Source organism: Chiroxiphia lanceolata, chromosome 1 (assembly GCF_009829145.1).
Source record: "Chiroxiphia lanceolata isolate bChiLan1 chromosome 1, bChiLan1.pri, whole genome shotgun sequence".
NCBI classification, from domain to species: domain Eukaryota; kingdom Metazoa; phylum Chordata; class Aves; order Passeriformes; family Pipridae; genus Chiroxiphia; species Chiroxiphia lanceolata.
In genome coordinates this window covers 98,227,320-98,233,157 of record NC_045637.1, presented here as the reverse complement: position 1 = coordinate 98,233,157, position 5,838 = coordinate 98,227,320, and positions in this window count along the sequence as shown.

Genomic DNA, 5,838 nt, shown 5'->3' with positions numbered 1-5,838 from the left:
AGGATTTGCCTTTCAATTTGGGCTACCTGCCATGAAAAGAGAGAAAACACAAAGGTGAAAAATTTGCTTATTTCCCCTTGTTTATAGCCACTGTTCTATAACTGTTTCTTAAAGCTACAGTTCCTGGAGTTCAGTGACCGCATAAACATCTTTACATTAGGGTTTATTGAAAGAAAAAACCATCTAGCCTTTGTAGTGTCAAAGGAAGTTTACAAATCTACTCTAAAAACTTTGAAATTTAAGATAAGGAAATGGCAAACAAATAAACAGCAATAAAAAAAAAAAATCCAATCAACCAACCAACCAACCAAAATAAAACACTCCAAAACCCAAACAAAAAAACCTCAAAAGAAACAACAACAAAAAAACACTGATTTTTTGAGTACAATTCATATTATTGAAATTCTCAGGCTAACATTACCTGTAAATATCTGTTACAGCTTTCTCATATGCAAACACATAACAAGTAGTCTTCGCCTCCTTCCTTCAAGTCTATGACTGTGCAAACCACAGTCTAATTCTGCTTCTTCTCCTGATGGTGAGGTGCAGCCACAGACTCTGGTGTGGTCTGTGAAGCTCCTCATCTGTCTCAGCTTATATGGGCTGGATGCCATGATGGCTGGTGCTAGTGAGAGGATGCAGTGTGCTGGCTAACATGCTCTCCTAAGTATCACAACCTATCCTTTCACTCTGTTTTTCTTTCTTTTGTTTGACATTGAAATCAATTGTTGTATTCTTCATACAGACATACATACACAAAACAGACACTAACTCACCTTCCAGGGTTATCAGGCAATTGGGCACCAGCAACACCAGCTGACCTGCTGCTGCTGCCTGAGAACCTGCAGAACAACAGTTCAAACAAAATGACACAGAGACAGTGAATGTATTTAGTGCTAACAGAGCCCACAAAAAAGGGCAGGGAAAAATGCCCATTTCCAAGCAGTCTCCTACACAAAGGAGGACTCAGCTAACTCTATTTGGATGATAATAGACTTTTCTTGAAAGTACATTTATGTGCTGTCACAACAGAAGTGCAGTCTGTGTCCCGTTCTTTCCTGTGGGCATCCAAGAATGATTACTGATTTGCATATAATGAAGCAGTGTTTAACTAGAAGTTCTATGGTGGGATTTGTCCTTTTCTAGGTAGCAGGAAGGGGAAAAGCTGAGAAGATGACAGAAGTCAGGAAACAGATGGAAAGAAATGTCTTTTAAGTTAGTATTACAGTTTGGAGGTAGGTCTTCTGAGCCATTGATCTTACTAGAAACAAATAATATTCAGTAAGATTATGGGGACACGGGAGTTTGTTCAGAATTATTCTACTTCAATTTGTATCTGCTGCATACCTTCTTCCCTTACTGTCTAGAGAGGTTTGATGGAATATAAAGGTTCTGATATCAGACATACTATAAAAATCAATAAAAATGAAAATTTACTCAAACAGTAACTTAATTAAAAAAAACTTGTGTCTGTTGCAAATATCTTTCTTATTATTATTCTGAATTGAGTTACTAATTATTCACAGTATTCTTAACCTCTTCTTATTTGCATTTAGGCCTCAGAATCATCATGCATATTTTCTAGCAAAAGAAACAAAAAAGCATACTAATTATGTCTATGAGCAGTCTCACAAGATATTTCTGAAATATGGGCACTAGAAATATAGGTGTAAAGACCTGATCTGAACATTTTTATGCCATCACTCAAGAACAGATGAACTGGGAAACTTTCAGGTTTAGGCAATGATCTGGGCCTGCTCTGTTTCTTTCCTTGACTGCTTGGCAAGCTGGTGGGTTTTTCAAAGTTTGGGGAGAGGGGCAGTAGGCATGACAAATGGTCAGCACTCTCATCACTGTCACTAAGGGTCAAAGCAATCCATCCAGAGGATGCTCTGTCTGCATCTTTTCTGTGAAAGCCTTTTATCAGCTCTGGTCTTAGAGATAATTTACCATCAAGCCACAAAAATATACAGGCAGGCTGCAATCAACATCTTGAAGGAAAAATTTCCCTATATTTCCTACCGTAGAACTAACTCCATTACACTGTAATAAGACATCAGTAACTATCTCTGGAAATAACACCTATATCTCGGCTGGCTCTTTCACTAGAATAGGAGAAAGAAAGAAAAATATTAAAACCAAATAGAAAATATAAAGCAAATGAGCTACACTGTAATGGATCTCAAAACTGAGAGGAAGTATGTCCCCTTATTTCATCTTCATTGAAGTAGATCATATTTACTGCTGAAACATCATAGAAGTGACAAATTCAACCTCAATACACTTCTTTGATTTTTCCTTCCTCTGTAAATACCGCATGATGCAGCCTACAAAGGTAGAAGGGTTATACTGGGATTCCCTCTCTTAATTTCATTGGTAACGCTGTTTGGATAAGGAGACTTTTGGTTTTTATTTTATGCTAAGTTGCAGTAGAGACAATTTCTGTGACTTTGTTTCAGGAGCTGCCACAGACACATACACAGCCATTACAGCTCCAGTCCAGTGTGTTTCCAGAACCATATATCTTGTTTCCATCCTCCTCCCAAACAGCAAACACTGTGTTCTGAAGGTACAGAACAAAAGGTCTGAGTTGTACATTATTATGCTGGGGACTCTCTTTCAGTGCTGGTAGACAAACAATGACATTTGGGAGCCCAGCAGTAAGTACTATTTTATCTTGAGACATCCAGTGAACGTGCAGTCCAAGACACTACTTGAAGATCTGCAAGTCTTTTATATTTCTTTATATCGATAGAGATATATAGGCTGGCTGCCTTCATATCTGTTACTTGCATAATGGATAAGCTTCAGTTTATGGGTCCTAATAATCAATGCTTGACCTGCATGCCACTAGTTATGTGCAGCTGGGTCAAGTTGTTGACCCCTCTGCCTTTATCGTACCACCAGTATCTTTGCTCAGCACAGCCAACGGGCCATGTTCTGTTTTCTCCTGTTGTGCAACCAGGTGCAAAACAAAAACTTTGGGGTTAAAAGAAACAAAAAAAAAAGTTTATATATGGCTTAAGAGTACAATGAATGTCTTGATCTTCCCTCTTCCCTTTCTTTCTAACCAATATAATTTAAAGAATTATTTTTTTCTCTGTTTTCATAAAAACACAGAACAACAGAACAACCTAGATTAGAAAATCCCACGTTAGTTTTGAGCCTAGGACCTTGAAAGACAATCTCGTCCAACCTTTAATTCAAAGTATCTCATGGGCATTATTGCTTAAACATTACTTTATACATCAGAATGAGGATTTCAATTTTAGGTCATGTTGGAAACTTGGTAAAAGACACTTTAAATTTTTGCTTCTAATGATCTGAGAGCGTACTGAAAGATCTATTGAACCCACTTCCTCCCCCACCCTCACTGCATGTACACTGTACTGCTTGCTACTCAGAGAAGATTATTAAAATTTTATTTCCTACTAGTAGAGTTCTACTCAGCCACTGACATCTCCATTTACAATGCAAGATGTATCTACTCAGTGGATATCCTTGTTTAGATCTAAGTTTGTAACCGTTCATTATTCTTTTTAATTGAAAATATGTAATGTTTGAGCTTTTAACTGTCTCTGAATTATTATAAATTGTGATTACTGTGAATCTTCAGCTATATAAATATAAGAGGAGACTAGAGAATAGTTTTGCAAAAAAAAACCCAAAACCAAAACAGACAATGTTTACAGTGGAACAGAAGCCCAACATGAATTAATACTATTATATTTTCACCCAGTTTCCTCCCAGAGACTGGGATTATAAACAACCGTTTTACAACTGAGATATTTCTGGCCTATTTCAGCTAAAATAGTATCTACTTTGGGAAAACATATTTTTAAGGAAGATGTGTAAGAAGTGAAGAAATCCAGAGGAGGAAACTCAAAGGCTTAAGGAAGTGGTACAAAAACAAAGACAAAAAAAAAGAAATCTCAAGATGAACAGAGAAAATTAACAGTCTCTCTGTGAGTGCTTCAGAGGGGGAAGGGAATAAATGTCATTCAAATTCATCACAATGGACCAAGAAACAACTCACTTGAATTAGATTTTTTTAATAATACTGAGGGACTAGTAGTATTAATCTGAAAATAGACACCTAACCATTGTTAAAAACTGTACAAAATGACAACCCCTATTCTACATAGCTTACTTCAAGTTATAACTGACAGGATGGGTTCAGGGAGAAAGTTATGCATATGTACTGCATTTAAACGCACAGTCTCTTTTCAGCAAACCTAGTCAACATGTTTTCACTCCACAAAAGTATACATAGCACCAACCTTGTCAGTAAAGAAGCAACTTATCTTCAGAGTGCTCTGAGAGAGATCCAGATTCCCTTTTTGCAAAAGGTGGTAGTGCTGGAGAAAGCTAAACACTGAAGTTGAACACGATCTTACAGTTGGAGGGACAATAAAGAGAGTTGGGAAATCAATCAAAATTTTATTTGATTTGGAAATCTGAAAGTCTCATTTCAGGCTTATGGTAAAATCTGTGTCTTATACCTAGGCACTGGGGAGGTTCCAATTAGAATCATATCTTGCAGGCAGCTAGTCTTCCAGACAGAGAAGAAGATTACTTAGCCTCAGTGGTTCTACAGTTCTCATTTGTCCCACCTCTCACACATTGTACTGCAATACAATAGCTCCCTTCCTTATTTTATTTCACTTTGTTTTGAACAACTGGTCAAGAACACTGGAAACTAGACTCTGTCCCTTCCTCTGCTTTTCCATGAACACAGAAACCCAAAATGAACCCTGTGTTGAAAGTGCAGACGTTGCACTGGAAGACGGTCCATGGATATTCAGGTATTTCAGCAGAATGTTGGCTTCAAATTTGAGCTGACAAAATGGTGGTCATAACGCAGAGACATTTTGGCACCAAAATATAGTTAGTAGTAGCTGAGGTTTACTTACAGGACAAATGGAAAAAGGGTTCTTTTTCAATAACACTTATAAGATAGCTTTTTGCAGGCTGTTTTTCCTACTGTGATTTATATACATGCATCAACTTCATGTGCAATTTTTTAGATAGGCAATGAAAAATAGTAGATTTGTTAACCTGTAATGAAGTTTCTGTTTGATAGTTAGATTTGGAATCTCTATTTCATCAGCATTTGCACTTAGATTTGAGGAGTAGAAGGTCAAAAATTTTCTGTGAATGGGGAATCAACTCCCACAGTTTTCTAAAAGAAGCACAGCTTTCTGAAGAAAATAAATTATTAGACTTGGAATTAGCCCAGTTTTCTCATACGAGCCTTAAAAAAAATCTTTCTGGTGTTTCACCAGGCTCTTATGAAGTATGGAATCAACCTCAAACCTGGCTGGTTGCAGTGAGGTGGGCAGATTACTACTTAACCCTGTGCCAAAATGTAGCATTTGATCAAGTTCAGGAAGCACAGTTTGTTTCTAGTACCCCTCTGTACTTGGCTGCCTGAACAAATCAGATAGAATTAGGATGTATCTCTGTATGCATTCATCTTCCAGTAGGTACTTATTACTTACCCTACAAGTTCACAACTTAAGTGAAAATCCAACCAATATAAACAAAGCAAGATATTCAAGAGATAAGGCTGGATTTGATTTATTTTCAAGTGTATTTTGCCAACAGAACACCTTTACACAAGTCAAAATATAATTATTTTGCTAGTACTAAGCTGTCCTTGTACAGCTTAAAGCGAAGACTACTAAGCGAGATGGATTTACCTGGAACAAGGTCCAAGAAATATTGACCCTCAGAAGCTTCCCTCTGAATAATTGTGGTTTCTGGAATGGAAATTAATCCATCTCTATCTTTTATAGTCATACATGCTGATTAAAATGGAAGGAATTCAGAGCTGTG